This window comes from Phragmites australis, chromosome 11 (genome assembly GCF_958298935.1).
Source record: "Phragmites australis chromosome 11, lpPhrAust1.1, whole genome shotgun sequence".
NCBI lineage: Eukaryota > Viridiplantae > Streptophyta > Magnoliopsida > Poales > Poaceae > Phragmites > Phragmites australis.
Genome location: NC_084931.1, coordinates 28,146,207 through 28,166,048, shown reverse-complemented (window position 1 = coordinate 28,166,048; position 19,842 = coordinate 28,146,207). Strand labels below are relative to the sequence as shown.

The following is a 19,842-nucleotide window of genomic DNA, read 5'->3' as shown; positions in this document are numbered from 1 at the left end:
ATCGGTGGGTAAAGTGCACAACATCTGCAAACTGTAAACTATTCGAATATCCGTGCTCACAGTCAAGTGCGGGGCATGGTGTCATTAGGGATATAGACTTGTGATTGTTTTAAAATGGGAATTGGTGTGAGCCTGGGTAGATGCGAATCATCGAGCCCAGTGATGGCCGAGTCTGGTGAAGTGAGGTTGAGGCAATGGATTGGTAAGGGCGTTGACCCTATGATTGATGGATTGGAATGGTGTGGCCCTTGGTGCAAGTAATGTGTTGGCTATGAGAGTCATGATGGTTTAGATGATGGTGTAGTCGCCAGTATGAAAGAGAACCCCTTGATTCAATATAGGATGGTCATTTATATGCTAAGTCATAGGTTTTGGTGATCTATGATAATGATATTACAACTTTGGTTTTACGCGTCAAAGGAACCTTAGCCTTTCATTGTTAAAGTTGTGCATAATATTATCTGTATTTTCTATTGCGGTGACTTGCTGAGTACAGTGAGTGATATTCACACTTTCTCAGTATAAATAAACCAACAGAGGAGGAGGATCATACGCATATGAGAGACAAGAAGACGAAGACAACACATTCTAGGTCGGAACCCCAATCGCTTTCCTGTGGCATAGCATGGGGCTCCATCACCTCGATTCTTTTCCGCTGCTATGTTTTGGCTGAACTCAAATTATCTATTCAGCTAGTAGGCCATATGTACGTCAACCCTTTGCGATTGAAATTGTAAGCCACAATATATGCGTAATCCAAAACTGTGATGTATGATTACTATTACCAGAAAAGCTTATGCGTACATGGTCTAATGTTCTAAGAGCATCTCCAAGAGACTAGCCAAATAGCACACTCCATATCTTCATATAGAGTGCCATAAAAAAAGATGCCCCCTCCTATCTCTTCGCACTCCAACAAACTATCCATATTGCACCCTACATATTCCATTCTCCTATATTTTAGAAATTTCCTGTAACTAACTATATATTTGTAACAACTATATTTTCAAAAGTTATATTTCGATGGTCTATATATGCAAATCCATCCGCTATTCCTAGTTGTATCTTCTCTACCACATCGCAATGAGTCTTCGCAACCCCATCCTGCAAATGCTATTGGATTTGTCATCATCCTCGTACGACGACGATGAACTCATTTTTGCTACAACATTTGTTGCACACAATGAATAGCAGCAGTAGAATGCTCCATACCATGGTGGTTCCATACCAGGACATCGGGTTATTCATCACGCCAGACAAGCCAGACATGATAGACTATAACAAGACTACTTTTAGAGGCTCCTCCCTACAATTCAACTATCTTTCGGTGAAGGTTTGCAATTAGTCAATATATTTTTGTTCACTATTCTTGTTGATCCTCCCGTCTTATTATTTTTTACCACGTAGGTTTAGAATGGCTCGATCTCTATTTTTATGCATAGTGCATGTTGTAAAAGACCATGATATCTATTTTGTGCCAAAAAGAAATAGTGCTGGAATTCTTGGGTTATCTTCTTTGTAGAAGATTACAACAGAATTTTGAATGCTAACTTATGGAGTAGCAGCATATGCTACAGATGATTATATTCGGATTGGAGAAAGTACCGTTATAGAGAGTCTTAAAAGGTTTGTGAAAGTAATTGTTGAAGTCTTCATATATGAGTACTTAGATCTACAAATGATTATCATATTACTATATTACAAGCTAAATGCAGTCATATAGACCACACAATTACACAACATCACAAGATCCAAATCCATGCCCACCCTACAATATCCATGATGGCTTGCTCAAACAACAAGCAAGGAAGAGCAAGCTTTTGCCAATTGCCTCAATTGGAGAATCAAGTTGTTACTACTTACATTCTTAGCTCATCACACATAGAGATTCCTGAGGTCGCATTGCTAAAATCGGAGCCTCAAACGGTGACCAGCTGCCATGATCAGTTGCCTGTCGCTGGGATCTGAGCTCAAACTGCTTGGACCAGCTGCCATCTGAGTTCCATCTGAGCATGCTAAGATCCCTAGGCTACCAAATCACCGCAAGTGGTAGGGGAAGGGATATGTACCTTTTTTGGACGAAGGCGAGGTTGGAGTGGATGTCGAGACCGGCCTGGCAGAGGTAGGCTCCATGAAGGCAACCACCAGGATGCAGGCTGGATCATGGAGGCCGGAGGGGAGCCATGGAGGCTGGTGGTGTCGAGGGGCTCGCGACGGAGCTGCGAAAGCCAGAGGTGTCAGTGTCCCGGGGTGGAGCCGCGGAGGTCAAATCGTGGCAGGAGCGCATGGGGGCGAGCGGGGAGTTGGAGGATGTCATGCGGGAGGGAGACACCAGATTTGGCGTGCGAAGGGAGTGGGATAGCACGCCCGACAAAATATCTTGGGCGATGGAAGCACTACTGGAGAACCAAATTTGCTGAATTTGGCTACCAGGTGGGACGGAGGGTGTCGGTGTATCAGGAACTGGGGGTCCCCGAATCCCGAGAGCTGGTCAGCCATCCGCCACATGGTGCCATCCCGCGAGGTCTCTCCTGTAGGATGAGAAAAGGTCAAGTCCCGGGAGAAGGTGCTCGGGGCCACAGTCGGTGGCCCCCGAGTACACCAGTTCCCCGATGATCTACGGAATCCAAGTACCGGGAAGAAAGTGCTCGGGGAGGTGTACGGTCACCCCCGAGCACCCTAGTCCCCCGACGATCAAGAGTGCTCGGGGCTGCATGCGGCAGCCCCCGAGCACTCGGTTCCCTGAGGATTCGTACAAGAGTTCTCGGGAGAGAGTGCTCGGGGTTGCATGCGGCAGCCCCCGAGCACTCTGTTCCCCGATGGTCCGTACAAGAGAACTCGGCACTCCGAGGACAAGGAAATGCATTCTCGGGAGAGAGTGCTCGGGGATGTGAACAGTACCCCCCGAGCACTCGGTACCCTGACGACCTAGAAAGGCCCCCGAGGGGCCCACCGATGAGGTGTCAACCAGTCAAAGACCCGAGGCCACATTTAATGAGCGTGCGTGGCCTGTCGCCTCCAACTGCTCCCGCCGCGCTCAGCGTCAGTTCTTGTCATGTTTTGGCAGAGAGGCGTGGGGTTATTAATTACACGGGTCTCGTCCCGTGCCATCCGGCCTATCTCGGGATAACGTCGTAAGAACCAAGGCGTTCCGTCTGCCACGCTGCTGTGGCAGGGGAACAAGACAGAGAGGGCACGCCGGGTTGCTCTACGGCTGCCCGGTGGGCCCTCTCTACGGCGCTCATTGCCAGGGCATTTATGGTGACAGATGACCGGACGTGCGACGTATTTTCCACCCCCGGTCACTTCGCCCAGAGGAAATGATGATGCCCTTTCCATTTATGTCGTCTCGAAACTCGAGCCCTCTCCTTCCGTTCGGGGCATGTTACGGCTGGCGAGTACTTAAAGCAGCCGGCGGCACAAACGGAGAACAGGAGACGAAGAATAGCAAAACAGAGACCAAGCGAAAAAAGAGCAGAGCTGAAGAAGACGGTTAGAGGTAATGGATAGACAAGAACACAGCGCAAGAGAAACACTGTGAGGAAGGCTGAGCCCAGTCCCAGCCGAAGAACAAGGAGCCTCAAGCTCTTAGATAAACCAACATTCTTGTAACCCGCAACATCCTTTAGGGACTTCCTCAGGACAGTTATAGTATCCATACAGGAGTAGGGTATTACGCCCCCGTGCGGCCCGAACCTGTCTAAATTCCGGTGCATTTACTCCTTCTTGCACTAGGTCAACACCCCCACCACCGGCCATTGCATTCATTCCCATTTATTTCTCCGACGAACGTGTTTAGGATCATCCCACCGGCCGAATCTCTAAAAAAGGGTCTCTCGGGATCCATGCGACTGGAGTTAATCCTTCGACAAAGGGCGTGATGGAGGAGGTGCTGGAGATGCTTTAAGGAATAGTGATGTGGCAACATAGAGGGACTTGGGTGTTATATCCAAGGTCCCACATGCATGCATGCCTACACAGACTCGACAGTTTCCCATTGTGATTCCTGAACCATCATGTAGTTCAGCGTCACGTTCAGGCTTTAGGCATCCTTTTCTTTTTTAGGGATATGAAAATCTCGTCCTATACCCATACAGTGCCAGTGGTGGACTCATTTTTGGGTTAGGGAAGGGAAGAAGGGGCATGTGCATTGTGTCGTCCATCCGTTGCTTGCAAGCGCGACGTGGCCGTCGAGCAGCAGCGTGTGGACCAACATCGCAACACCATAGCCCGGGGTCATGAGCGGCTATGGGTGGGCATGAGCCGAGTCGAGCCAGCCTGGCTCGGCTCGGCTCGCACGAGCTCGCTTTTGGATGAGTCGAGCCAAGCTCAGCTCAATCAACCTGTCGAGCTAAAAAACAGGTTCGACTCGGGCTCGGTGGGAATTCAAGCCAGCTTGCCTGGCTCACGAGACAGGGCTTGCTTGACACTTTCCTGGTTTGTTGGACGATATGAGGGCTATGGTCTTCATGCCTAACGTTGTTGAGTGTCCAAGCATAAAGCAAACACTTCTGTCCAAATGTTGTTGGTCAACACTCCTCTGTTCCACCGATCATGTGAAGATTCAAATGCAAAATCAAAACTCAGAAGCAAAGCAACATGTGAACACATATGCATTTGCAAAATTAGAAGCAAAAAGCCAGAGCCAAAACCAAAATGATAAGCACCTACTGCATCTCTCTCTCTACACCTTCAGCTCAGATCGATGGACTCCTCACGGTCGTAGTGCAAGCACGAAAGCCACTCTCGATCATGTGGGCCTTATCACGAGCTAAACTTCGTGCGGGTGCACAGGGAGAGGGAGTGGTGGTGGTGCCTGCCGCTGGCGTGCACGCGGTGCGACGAGGAGGAGGCCGACCCACCTGCTGCAGCCTGTGTCTCCCGCTTGACAACCGCACACAGTTGGAGGAACTTATCGACGGAGTACGGCAGCCGTAGCGGCCCTGCCGAGTAGTTGTAGTCGTAGGTGTCGCAGGCCGCCTCCGGCATCCATCGGAGAGGCACTGGTGGGTGGAGAGGTGGTGGGCTGACGACACAACAGGACTACGGAGTCTACGGGCTGCGGCCAGAGCAGCAGGAGTGCAGGATCTGAGGGGTGAGGGTGGCGGTGCATCTCTGGGACTGGGATATTGAGAATTGAAGGGGTGGGGAAGAGGCTTGGAAGTTGGAATGGGCAAGTGCTGGGGCTTTGTGGGTGGGCTGGCGACCGAGCCATCGAGCCACTTACGAGCCCGCTCGGGCTTAGCTCGTCTGGCCACCAAGCTGGGAAGGTGGCTCAGGCTCGACGCGTTTGGCCACCGAGTCGAGCCTATTCGAACCAGAGCTGACTCGCAAGCGCCTCGAGTTTTATTTCCAGTCCTACGAGTGGCTGGTCGACACAGGCGAGCGCGCTCGGTCAAGTATCATTGTGCAAGTTGCTAGAGTGCAACAATTGTCAAGAACACAACACACCAACATCGAAACGTGTACTCTTTCGTTTTATTGAAGACATAAAAATACAGTATGTGCCGTGACGCTGATTACACTGTTACCATCGCCGTTGTTTGTGGCACGACATGTGCACGGAGCGGGTTTTGCATGGTGGTGAAGAACCCATGTTCCGCCTCGAGATCCACCTCTTCCCCCTTGATCGGATGCCATTCGAAGGCCGTGACCATGTTTGCAAGGAAGTACTCTAGGTGCAGGATGGCGTATCCCATTCCTGGGCATATCCTTCGCCCAGCCCCGAACGGCATCATCATCACCTTGGCTGCCTCCTTGCTGCCGATGGTCAGCCTCACCCCTGCTCCTTCCCCGCCCGGCATGAACCTGTCCGGACAGAACTCCTCTGGAGACGTCCATACCTGTCATTTTTTATTTTGCAGTCTGTTATTAATTTGATTAAACAAATTTCCACACAATATAATGGATGCAGTAAATAAAACTGGAATTGTTGGCGCCATATATTTTGCTTGCCTTGCAATCTCTGCCGATTTCTTCCAGAGAGAAGTTGACCAAGGTGCCCCGCGCGACGCGGGTGCTACCGACCAGCGCGTCGCTGCTCATGTGCCGCTGCACCGACGGGACCGGGGGGTGCCGCCGCAGCGACTCCATCACCACTGCCCGCAGGTACGTGCACGCATCGCTGCCGGACGCTTCGACCTCGCGGCGCAGCCGGCTCTGGATGTCTGGCCGCCGCACCAGGTTCGCCAGCGTCCACTCCAGCAGGGCGAGGACTGTCCCCGTCGCCGCGCCCAGGTACTCCGACACGAGACCCACCATCTCGCCATTGGAGAGCTTCCGCCGCCGGTGCAGGTTGCCTTCCGCCGGGACCTCGAGGTCTAGGAGAGTGTCCACGTACGTCGTCGTCGTCGTCGCACCGCGAGTACGGCGCCGCTCCTGGCATGCTCTGATCAGTGGGAGATACATTTCTTCTTGCCTCCGGCGGGAGCAGACCAGCTGCTTCCATCTATCAAAGTACAGCAGCCTCGCGACCTGCAAAAAGTACAGCATGAATTGGACGAGCGAAATTTAATCAGTCCGGAAGACCATGATAATGCATTCGCATGTGTGTGCAGCAGACGAACCTTCTGAAAGGTGGCGAAGACACGGAAAGTCGGGAGGATGCGGAGGAACTCCCGTTGCGCTGCGCGCATGGCCTCAATTTGCTCGCCGTCCACACCGTCGCCGAAGCACGTGGCCACGTTGAGCGCGAACAGCGCGGTGTACAGGCATTCGCGGACGGGCACCACGCCGCCGCCGCGCGCGGAGCGCGCGGCGATGTCGGCGACGAGCGCGGTGAGCGCCCGCGCGCGGTGGGGTGCCGCACGCGCGAGGCCCCGGACGGGGTGGAACGCCTCTGAGCTGAGGTTGCGGCGGAGCGCGACCCAGTGCGGGCCGTACGGCACGGTGGTGATGATCTGGAGGCGGCCATCGGAGATGATGGAGGTGGCCCCTCCGCCGGCGGGGCGGTCTGAGAAGGCGTCGGCGCGGTGGACGAGCGCGTCCACCGCGACGGCACCGTCTCTGACGACGGTCGTCGGCACATCGCCTAGGCGGATGCCGAGGAGGCGGAGGACGGACTCCCTGGTTATTGCCGATTGCGACGGCCACTTACGTGCGCCGAGCTGCCTAACGAAATTGCAAAGCACCGCAATTATCAATGTGGAAAAGGAAAGAATAAACGGTGAGGCGGAAGGCAGCAAGCTGCTTTCCATGGCCGTGCTCATGCATTTCGATCACACTCGATCGAACTTCTTTTTGTCCAGAGCGCGCGCGTACCTAAGTATTTATGCATGTCTATTGTGGCTGGAAATATCAGCAAGCAAAAAATCAGATGTTATGACATATATGGTGGATTAGAGCAGGGTTAAAAAACCGTCGGTAACCGTCTAAAAATCACGGTTACCGAACTTCTCGGTCCAGTCCGCTTTCAGAAACCGAACGGTAACCAAAATTTAAATTCGAAAAATTCGAAAAAAATAAAACAAATTCAAAAAAAATCTTAAAAAAACTAGACACAATTCTAAGACCTTCTGTGAAAAAAATTTCAAAAATAATGTCGTTTGCATCATATTCTATAGGGAGAAAGTTTGAAAAAAAATGAAAAAAATTGAAGCATGCGGCTCAATTATTAACTCACGTTAAGGAAAAGTGTAACATACAAACACATATTTTTCTTGTATAAAACGTATTTTAAGAGAATATTTAAAATTGATTTCACATTATTTAGAGTTTTATTAAATTCTCTATAATTTTTACAAAGTTCACAAACATAAAGTGAATATGTTAAGAAACAGCACTGTAATTAACCTTTTCATGTCTATTATTATTTTTTCTACGTAAATCATAGTATAAATAAGCTAATGAAAGCGGTTTCACTAATTTTTGAGGTGTGATGGGTCAGTTATGAATTAATCTAGTCGCAACACATTTACACAATCATGCATGTTACAATAACTAATTCATGAGTTCATGTATTTTTAAAAGATATAGGATCATGTAAGAAGACAAAAAAATTAGTTTCAAGATTTTTGGATTAGCAAAGAGTAAACTATGCATTTAACTTGGTTTAAAAAATAAAATTTCTCACAGAAAATTTCTCACATACTTTTATCATGTAGATCATGTTACAAGGAAGCCAACAAAATTTGTTTCACTTGATATGAAGCTCAGATGAATTAGTTATTGATTTTACAAGATTGAGCTCTTTTTTAGGTTTTTTGTTGAACTGCGCTGAAATTCGATAAAACCGCTCGATAAATCGAGAAAACTGAGCGGTTACCGACCCAAACCGCTCGGTAACCGGCCAAATCAAAAATGCGAGAAAATCGCTCGGTAACCGACCCAAACCGCTCGGTAACCAACCAAAACCGAGCGGTTACCGAGAGGGCAAAAACACGATTTTTTTCGCAAAAATTCAAATTTTGCCGAATGAATTTTCTCTGATTTTTTTGAATTTTTGACCAGTAACCGCGGTTACCGCGAGATTTCGGTTACCGCCGGAGCTCGGTAACCGAGCTCCGGTCGGTAACGTGAACCTTGGATTAGAGCGGAGGAATGGATGTTTTTTTTTCATTTCTCTATTTTCTGTATTGTTTTTTTAAGCTGATTTGTTTCGGTTTTTCTCGGTGATGGTAGTGTAATGGCTCAATGCATCATTGAAGTCCTATTTGTACGGAGGTTGTGTAGGATCGATAATGGTAACCAGAGAGAGGGGTGAATATACGCCTCACATATTTTTTTATGATCTTCTCCTATTTTATCATCCAACGCATCTCAAAACCAAGAGCGGAAGCAAAAATCAGAGAGAGATGAGTTGCTATGGAAATCTTCACGGAAAAATATGGCTCTCCTAGATGTAAATGAACTCTAAGTTCTATTGTAAATTATTCCACGAGTCATTACCATAAAAGATAGCAACTTGAAGAAAGAAATCTAAGACTCAAAGAAAAGATCAACGGAAGAAGAAATTCTCCAAATTGATGATCTAGAGGCAATTGAATTCAAGACCAACTCTGAATGTGAATTTTATGCCTCTAATAATATAAATAATAACTTCACAAAGTGAGAAAATTTTAGCTCATCGACCAAAACGAAAATCACAGCCCAAAAAGAAAAAACTCACAACACAGCAAGAAAGCCAATAAAAAGAAACTAGAAGTATATGAACACAAGCATCGAAAGAAACATGCACTTCAATTGTTGCAAAGGTCTGCCCTATTTTCAGAAGATTACAAAGTAGTTTCACTTACAAAAGCTCCCATCTATATATAGACTAAGCTATCATCTCCCTCTCCTCTAAAACCATAACACAAAGCTCTCAAATGGTTGGCTCAAGCTACCCTCACAACCCTACCACTCTATTTATAAGTCTAGGGAGGTAACTTAGCACTTAAGTTTTTCTGTTACCAAAATACCCTCTATTCTAATGCCTACCATCGGGACATTTTTGTCCTATTTTCACTTTGTCCATAGAACAGCTGTGACTTCTTCATGACTTAGCTTCACATCGACGCAAGCTTCGCGATGATGTTATGTGCACTCTATCCGTCTATGGTTTTGAGATCAAACCGCGAAACCGTCTTGCACGCTTCTCAAAACGTGACTCACTACCACTTGCTTAAGCCTTAAGCAAGCATCCTGATATCGACACATGTACTTCATCTTGCGATCTGGGCCACCGACAAGTCTCTCCCGCTCTCGATATCTCGGGCCGCCTTGTTATTTGCATCGACATCTCTTTCTCTTGACTTTGTCAACACGCTGTCATCATCAACCTTCACATATTTTGCTTGACTTCCATATGTACAACTAGGATCACTCTTGACTCTGCCCAGCCTCCTCGATCGTCTGACACCAAACACCCTACTTGGCCCCGATCATTTCGTAGTCAACACCAAATTGCATCCATCACCTGTACAACACAAGATAAACAAATATGAATTTCCAACATCATTTAACTCTGTCACAAGTTAGTCGAAACAAAATCTCTGTTGCACAACACATCCAACAGAAAAACGTGAATGCCAGATGTTCCGGCGTGTTCTGGTTTCTGAACGCCGGATCATCCAGTCTATGCAATATTTCCTCTGCTGAAAACCTCCTGAAAAACACTTCGGGGAAGCCTTCGGTGTGCACAAAGCACATCACCGGACCATCCGGTGAGTACAATCTCACTAGGGTCAATCGTGCACCATATCTGGAAAAATTACTCCGACGAAGCATCCGGTGAGCACACTTAAAACGTCGGACCATCTGGCGTGTACATCTTCACCAGACACGCTTTGCATCTTCTCTGGAAAAATTAGTCCGGCATCCATTTCACCCCATCACCGAACCATCCGGTGTGTAGATTTTACCCTAGGCACGTTATGCAACTTCTCTAGAAAAAATGCTCCGACCTGTACTTCATTTGAACGCTGGGCCATATAGCGAGTACTTCAACTTTTGCTTTTGATTTAAAATGCTCCGGCGTCAAACTCTTCTGAACGCTGGACCATCCGGCGAGTTTAATTTCCCGAGCGTCAGATCATCCGACGAGTGCAATTTTACTAGCTCAGAAATAAAACACTCTAACTCTATTTTATTCTGCAACTTTGATTAGTCATGATAATCATTGCAATACATAGACATGCTCATGTAATATCAAAATCATCAAACCAAATCAATCAACCTTATCAATCACTCATCATAAATAAACATAGACATATTTTAATTTAGTTTCTCATGTCAGAATTTATACTTCCATAGTCTAAAAATTATGTAGAAGTAGGTGCTAGAAAATAATTTGTAGGAGATGGTATTAAGTCGCCCCTTCACGAATAAGGACATTTGGGTAATATATTATATTATTATTTGAGTGTTAAAATAAGTCACCATATTTGCTCTCAAGATTATGAAATTACCATATTAATCACAAAAATCTAGACCACTAGTTGTTATAGACATCTAACAGTATAGATTAAATCAAAGTGTCAATATCAAATACGATTTTATCAAATATGATTAATAAATAGTTAAATTAAAAATTATTGAAAATTAGCAATTTTATTTCTATACAGTTTTGGAAGTAAAATATCTAAAGAAATAGTCTAAATAAAATAAAATAAATAATAATTGAAATTAAGGTTATAATAGAAAAAAGAAGGATCCATACCAAATATAGTCTTAGAAAAAAAATCAAATTATTATAAAATTAAAATACCTAAATAAAAATTCAATGTAAAATACAATTAATCATAAGTCATCGTGAGAAAAAATATTACAGCGATGCTACCCACGCTATTAGCGTACTCCACCTTGCTAGTTTTTTTAATTTGAGCAATAACTGGCATCTATATTTTTAGGGAGGGCCTGTACTCTATGCATCATTTGAGTAATTTCTTGGAAAAGTTAAATGGATCAATTCTATTTGTTGTATTCCCATCCAACCATCCATTACACTCCTTTACTGTTTTTAATTATTTATTTATATTTATCGATCAACTGCCTGTCGCTCTCCAACGACCCGCAGATCGGGCGTCTCAGTCCCTTCCACCTCCCTCCATCTATGGCTGGGGTGGGATCGATGAAGGTGAATCCCGGCCCAAACTCTAACCCCAGTCCCTCGTCGCCGGTCGCCGTCGCTTGAGACGACCAACAGAGAACAAATCGTGGTGTCGAGTGAATCATTTGATATTTTCAATTGATCAAGGAATACACTAGATCGATGACATCTAATTAGAGCCAGCCCTCTTTGGGTAAAGATACCTTCTTTATATATGTGTGCGTAAGATGCATACTCTACAATGATAACCAAGGGATACTTTGTCAATCCAAGCAATAATCAGATGCACTCATGCAAGTGTCTTGAAAATTCAGACGATGTGAAACCGATGGGAGAACCACAATGCATGCTTTTCTGCTGTTTCACTAAAATAATCGGTCACCCTTCATGAAGTCGTTTTCTTTTTACTGTAACCAAGCCAACAAAGGAAAAATATCTATGCGCTACATGCATTTCATTATTTTTTTCCTTTTAACGAACTGTGGTCACAGCAGATTGATTCCACCTCAAGAATGCGAATCGGAAAAAAAGACATCGACTAAATACTGACCGTGCATGCTATAAACGGATAAGCATGCACACTTTTAATTAGAAAAATATTTAATTAATTATTTTTCTAATTAGTTAAATTGGCATCCGCACGCAGAGCACGTCTGCGACAACACCTGAGAAAAAAACGAATTTCTATGTTCATAGGCAAAAATCCTATGTATTGAAAAAAGCATTTTATATACTATGGAAAAACATTTTATATGCTGTGAAAAAGCATTTTATCTGACCATCTTTTCATTTTTAGTAATCCTAACAAAGACTAACAGAACAATATAGCAAAGAAGAGAGGCGCACCCAAGTAATCTAGAAAATCCAAAAAGCAAATTGTTTCAATTTGCAAAACTCAAATCCGTGTAAACTCATAAAAAAACATATGTTCCAAATTACAAGCAATTTATATGAACCTAGAAAAGCATATTACGTGAATTTGAAAAGCAAAATTAGCATAATTGGGTACAGATTTGAGAAACACATTTCGACGAATAAGCAATTTTTGTAAAGTCATGAGCAAGTTTTCAAAAAATTGTAAGCAAATTATAATACACACAGAAGCACTATTTTATATGAAATTGATGTTAAAAAAATATCATCAAAATATACTGAACTGGGGTCTAGTTTTGAAGCTCTTATCGCACGAATCACAATGGTGCAATCGGATTTTAATTTAGATGCTTGGTTTGGAAAATATAGTTTTTTAAAGTTTTGAAATGGAGTTGCATGTGAATGACGTCACCAATTTTGTCGTATTTCTCTTCTTTATACATGCAACAGCATACGAGCCAATAACATCTGGTGCTCAATGAACGGCTTATACGAACGTGCATACCGTATGATAAGAGCATGCATGCTCAGAATTTAGTCTTTAGGAAAAAAGAAACGTACATGCCTAGCTTCCATTGGAAAGCAATGGACTAACCTTCAGCTGAAATTTTGATGGGACCTGGTGCTATTTGCTGTGATGGCTTTGTCAAAATGATATATGATTTGATAATGAAAAGATGTAATGTTCTATACAGGTTATCTTAAGGGTAATGTTGGACTAGTTTTTTAGCGTTGCTATAAAAAGAGGAGCGGGGCACAATGCACACCGCATGTCGCCTGCTAGAAATAACTATGATGTTTTTGTAAAAAAATAGATGAAGGTTTAACAATAAAATACATGCTTAATATTGAACATTTGCTATTTATTAAACCTCACTTGTTAGAGGATGGTGGTGGCTATAAGGTAGATAGATGTCTACGCATAGCAAAACCATGTGTAATAAGTTTCAGCTAAGTAATGTAGACGCCCGGTTAATGAAATAACTCTCTTTTCTAAAAAAAAAAAACCCTGTAACATGAATGAGCCTCAGGAATGCAGGTATTGACGACGTAGCGGGCGCGTAGATGCTTGCAATGGGTTAAGCCTAAATCTCGTAGCTTAGGCCCGTCAAGGACTATATTCTTCAGCCTTTGTTGGGCTTAATTTGTGTAGCTCATCGGGCCATTAGATAACTAGATTCTTCAGCCGAAGGCTGATGTCGACAATGAAGTCAATGAACCAAATAGAGTTACCAATTTTTTTTATTATATATATATATATATATACTTTTTTTAAGAATATATGCCCATTTCAAAAACTACAAGAGTAGGCTACTGTCACCTGTTCATCAGACGAGAATAAGATCTCGTCCGATGAATGAACGACACTTTGTGGATCCCTCCAGTCAGTAGATTAAAAAATACGGTGAGACAACATGTCACCCGTTTAGTGGGCGAGATATTTCTTGCCCGCTAAAGGGCAAGATCTCACGCAAGGGGGCCATCCAAAAAGATATCACCCACTTATTGGGCGATAGATTTTTCGAATATAAATGCTTCGATAGTTATGCGTCCGTAGGCTTGTGTCTATTGTGTACGTGTGAGTTCTGTTTTTTTTATTTAACTCTAAGTTTTATTTACGAGTATTAGAGTGATTCAAAAATTTAAAATATTTTTATGAGTAAACGAGAGCTCACTAGCAACCTATTTTAATTAGTTTGATAAAAAAATCTTAGCCAATATTTAATTAAAATTCTTAAAAGAACTCTACTTTTATAACTTTTAGAAATTTTTCATACCTCACATAAATTCCCATAAATTGAGGAAAATTCACTAATATTCTTATAATGTGATTTACTAATTTATAAAAATGTTTCCAACCCTAGATTATTTGGATAAAATGTGAGTTCCTTTGTAGTGCTCTATTTATATGTATTTTTATCATTTCATATGATATTATCTTTTTTAATTCAATTTGAATTCAAATAAATTCAAACATTCTCTTTTTAATTCAAACTGCAAAATTTAAATTTGTATTCTTGATTTTTTTTAAAAAAAATCATGGAGTTACGACCAACCGAGAGAGAACAAGCAGTCGGATTATATATGGGCCGTCCGGCCCATGTTCTCCATCAAGTTCAGGATTTTTATATTTTTATATTTCGAAAATAAAAATTATAAAAATAGACATCCATTTGAAAAAGACTAATATTGACCTTCTAACGGGTGACATGTGCAAAAAAATAAACTTGTCAGCTTTTCACTGGTGACATTTTTTTTTAAAAAAATTGCATTCTATTGCTCTCAAAATTCAAAAAATCTAAAAAAATTGGTGATGTAGATGATGCTATAATATAGCTCTCTGAAAATTTCAACTCAAAAAATTACTTGTACAATTAGAAATAAAAAAGATAAATTTTATTATATAGAATCTGATCGTACGAATCATAGTTATGTCCATTATTTTTTTAAGCTAGATCATAACATCTTCTACACCATCAAATTTTTTTTAGAAATTTTCATAACTATTTTGATTATATTTTGAATTTTTAGAGCAATGGAACATATTATTTTTTATTTTTAAACATGTCACCCATTCAACGGGTAAGGGTTGTCTGAAACGACGACAGTAGCCTAGTTTTGTATTTTTATCAAACGGGTAGTTATTTTTGTAATTTTTTGATTTCGGAAATATAAAAAATAAAATAATCTCAAGTTCAGTTGTGAAATTACGCGGCCCGTCTTTTCTCCCGAGCTCAGTTTGGGCCATACATTCATCTCCCAAAGAAGAAGAAGCTGTGCTATTATACAGCTTTCGTCAATGAGTGTACCTGTCTTATGTGTCTCTCTGCGCATGCGAGATCTGAGATCTGTTCAACACACAACGAGACCGACACAAACCGAAATTATTTTGGGCAAATTGCTCTCATAGCACTGGATACGAAGGGGTTTGCTCCCGTACCATTATTTTTTCACTATTTCAACTAGATTTGATACATGTCTTCTGCCCGCTGCTTCTAATATACCGTCATGCACTTCCTCCAGTGCCCTATCCCATGCACGCTTGTGCCCCCACTTCCTCGACGCTCGGACGTCCGCTCGCCACTCGTCCTCCTTGCACCCCACCACTCTGCACGAGAAGCCACCAGATCTAGCCTCCTCGCCCTCCTCAGCCACCACGCCGAAAAAGATAAACCCCATGTACATGGAGGTCAGGCGGAGGAAGTGGCCGGGAGGCCCTCCTCATTGCGCGCGGCGAGGGAGAGCGAAGCGAGGGCTCACAGTAGATGGTGGAGGGCGCTCGGGCAGCCATGCCCGACACGCCCTCCAGCTGCGTAGTGGCGGTGAGGCCGTTCTTGTTGCATGTGACGAGGAAGGGAGCGTCAGGGGTCCGCTCGCAACGGACAGCGGAGGGCATGTCGGGGTTGAATGATGGGCTGCCACTATTGGCAGTGTGCTCCTCTGCAACGGTGACCCAGTCACGACCTTGCCTCCTTTCTCCTTCGCCATGCTGCCAGATCTGGACGAGCTTGCTGCTCTGCACTGGACACACGTGTGGGAACTGACTCCGCTTGGCGGAGAAGAAGACATAGAGGTGAGCTACGGTGAAAAGGAAGAGGAAGCTCGCTGGAGAAGAAAGAAGTAACGGAGTTGTGACAGAGTGCTAGACGGAGAGAGAAGGAGAGGAAATCCAGTGGTATTTTTGAAATCGTGTAAAAAATAATGGTACAGGAGCAAATCCCTTCGAATATAGTGCTACAGGGAATTTTTGCCAGTTTTTAAGCGAAACAATGCCGCTTCCAGCATGCCAAAAATATTAAACTATTCAAGTGATGGTTATGGATCAGAGTCAGACCAAGGCGCTTCTTTATCTATAATTTTATAGGGCTGCCGTTACGTTCCCGATCAACATACAGCAAGTAACCAGAGAAATACCGGTACTTAGTGAACTGAGGGGTAGGGAAAGGAGAAAGGGGATTGGGTACAGAGGAATTAGAGGTTGAATTGGGGTTTAAAGGAATAGTAGCGGGGATTGAGGAATAGAGAAACAAACATGGCAGAGGGATCAGAGCTTGAGCAGAAAAAAAGTATGTTCCTGTGTTCTGTTCGTCCATGCCTTTGTTCGGCTCCCATCTGATCCTTTTTTAGTGCCACTCGTTTCCACAGCCTCACCTAGCTGGCAGCTACTCCCCAACAGGGGCCATCCGTGACAGCTCTGAAGATTACTCTGACAGTAATGTCCGAATAAGCACCTTTTGAAAATGAAGTGTGGCCCACGCATGAATTATCCTGTCCAAGAATTCCGCAGGAGCCTCGGCGAAAACGGAATAAGAGGCAGCCCCATCAGTTCAGTTCAACGGTTGTTCAGAGTTCACCGTACCATGCGGCAGTCCATAAATTTCCGTTCCGAATCGTCCTTTCCTCGATTTTTGGATTATCGCTCGTTTGAATTATGAAAGGCATGTGGGACAGGATGATCAGCGTTGTTTTCAGCACGTTGCTGAGGAGCTACAGTGCTTTCGGCGGCCCAGGCCAGGACGAGATGGGGAGCTGTTTGGTGGTGCCAAGGGCTTCTCGTACCGTGCACAAGTCGTCACTGTAATTGACCAAAGATTGTGCCCTCTAAAAAAACCACAAAGATTGTGCAGCTGGTAGCCGAACAAGTGAACAGTATCTGGGCGCTCGCCACATGCGTTTCAGTGATTCACTCTTCCATCTCACTTGGTATTCACTCTTCCATCTCACTTGGTATTCACCTTCCACCTCTGAATTCTCCTTGGCACGTGCCAACACGTCTCAGTCTCACTCCCCAGCTGCTCGCACGCGCGCCACCCATGCATCGCATCGTGGTTAAGGCTTGAGAAAGGTGTGGTACTGTATCTTAAGCCACAAGTGACCTCCAAAGCAGCGCGGCCCTGCGTATAAAAACGCGCCATTGGATCGCTCGAGTTCTTGGATCGTTCGCTCCCGTCGTCCCACACTCCCACACGCGGCGACGATCAGCGCCAACCACCACCTCTTCCACTGATCACCGAACCGACCGCTCGAGATCAAGATGCCGCCCACTCCAAATGGCGGCGGCGCGGAGAGGCCGCCCAGCAGCAAGCCGCAGAGCCCGCTCCGGATCACGCACGACGGCGAGTTCTACGCGCGGCTGCTCACCAAGGAGAGCTCACTCGGCAACCCGTCCTTCCGCTACTACGGCGCGGGACCCGGCGCCGTGCCCTTCGTCTGGGAGTCCCAGCCAGGCACGCCCAAGGACGCATACTCGTCCCGGATGCTGGCTGGCGTCGTCTCCCCGGCCATCACCCCGCCGCCCGCCTACCACCTGCGCGGCGCGCCGCACGGCCACAGCGTCCGGCGCCACGGCAAGTCCGGCCGTGGCGTCGGCGGCAGGGTAAAGTACTGCGGCTGCAAGCTCAACAAGTGGATCAAGATCGGCTTCATTGCCACTGTCTTCCGCCGGCTCGCCTTTGGCAAGTCCCGCTCCTCCCCCTCAGCATCGTCGGCGAAGTCCTCGTCCACCCGCTGGCTCTTCTCCGGCTCCAACGTCGCAGAAGCCCGCGACCAGGTGTACTGCTACGAGCCTGCGCCGCCGACGAAGGGGGTGCTCCGCCTCGGCGTCCGGCCTACCCCGTGGATGGTGCAGTTCTGGGGCGGTGGGCGGAGGGAGACCCCGGCTGGGTGTACGGCTGGCGCCCATAGGCCGGCCGGTCACTGTCGAGCGTAGCATATGTGCACCGTCCGTCCAGTCCGCGTCCATGCATCCAGTGGTTGGGTCGCCCTAATTAAAGTGATCTATAGGAGCTAATTGTTCGTGCATATGGATGTTCCTGTTCGATCCAGTGTCCGTTATTGTGCTTGGAAACAAGACAAGCTGTTCGTCTTGGTTGTTTAGTGATGTCGTGTTGCAATGGCCGGATGTATATATATACACATGCATCCTGGTGCGTGCTTCTATATATCTCTGGAACTCTTGTGGTTGTTGCCTAGTGGCGTATCGCCGATCGCGACTGGAGCTCAGCTGACAGTTCACGTGCTTCGAAGCTACCTGTCTCTGGACTCTGGAGTTCCTCTGCATTTTGGAGGTGTAGCCGTGTAGCTTAGCAGAAGTTCAGAACTGAGAGCACTGTCCATGAGCCAGTGTCCATTTCTCAGTAGCTGCAGTGTCGAGATGGATGCCGGACCCTCTTTCCTAGCATTGAACAGTTACGCGTCTCTTAACTGTGTGATTGGTTTTTACCCGGTGGTAGTACTCTCCGCGATTAAGAGTTTCAGACTACAAGTAATTAAGTAGTACTTCGTTTGTATTACCGCCGTGTTTATTATCGAGCTTGAATGCAAAGATGCGCGACAGTGATTCAATGGTCCGTCTACGTATCATACATAATCACTGCATCCAAGGAAATTAGAACATGCTGATGCCGAACCTTTTAGCTATTGTACATTTGTACTGCTTCGGTGACCACAGCCGTAATGTTGTCAAAAAAAAAAAAAAAAACACCCAACACAAGATGACGTGAGGACATCCGGCTACGATAATGGAGCCGTTACAGCCCCACCTAGCGACTACCACCCACTACCGAAATGTGCAAAAAAAACCCCAAATCCCATAAATCCCTCCAATATCCCCTCCGTCCCCCCCCCCCTCCATCGCCCATATCAGGTCCTCGCAAGCACAAAGACCCCATTTTTCCTATCTCCCTTCTCATTCTCATCTAGTTGAGGCCCCTCAAGCTACCGTTGCAGTCTCCTCCGCCATTCCCCGCTCGGATCGGTCGAATAACATCCAAAACCAAGCATATGACCATCAGAAAAGCAGATGCACCTCCCGCTACCCCCTTGTTGTGGCTGGGCAGGTGCGTGGAGATGAAGAGTTCAGTCGTCGTAGTTACGCCGAGGTTGTTAAGGGATGAAGCTTCCACACCGGCGGCACCGATCATAGCGATCAAGTGAGTTCTACATCACCTACGTGCCCACATTCAAGACGAGCTGGGTGCACGACAAGCTACAGCGATGGTAATAGAGGCAACACCTTTGAGTCAAATCCCCCCTTCTCAGGATGTGGCTCCTCCTCTTGTCAAGAGGTTGCAAGACAAATCAATGCTAGGAGGACTTCTAGCCACTATGGCATAAATGTTCCTTCCTCAAGCCTAACGCGTCCGGTGCCTCCTCTAGGAACCTTCAGTTCATCGTGGAGGACTATGGGCCGCATGGACCGTCACTATTCTCCTTCTGCAACCTACAGTGTCAAGAGCCACCAACACTCTGGCCATCCCCATGTTGGCTTACATTCAGCTCAACAGCTCCGCCATGGCAGCAGTAAACGCACACTTGACAAAGCAAACCTCACAAGCAAATGTGACTCTTCAAGACAACAACACAAGACCAACAAGCAGCACCAAAGACACCTACCAGTTTCAAGTGCCAGTTCAGTTTCCGCTCTCTTCTTAGCTGAGTCC

General features: G+C 45.7%; 2 pseudogenes; one reads left to right on the top strand and one right to left on the bottom strand.

The window, feature by feature from the left end:
* Positions 1-5,461: 5,461 nt before the first annotated feature.
* On the bottom strand, positions 5,462-6,641 carry LOC133885807 (cytochrome P450 89A2-like; annotated as a pseudogene).
* Positions 6,642-17,154: 10,513 nt separating this feature from the next.
* Positions 17,155-18,085, top strand: LOC133885564 (uncharacterized; annotated as a pseudogene).
* The last annotated feature ends 1,757 nt before the right edge of the window (positions 18,086-19,842 follow it).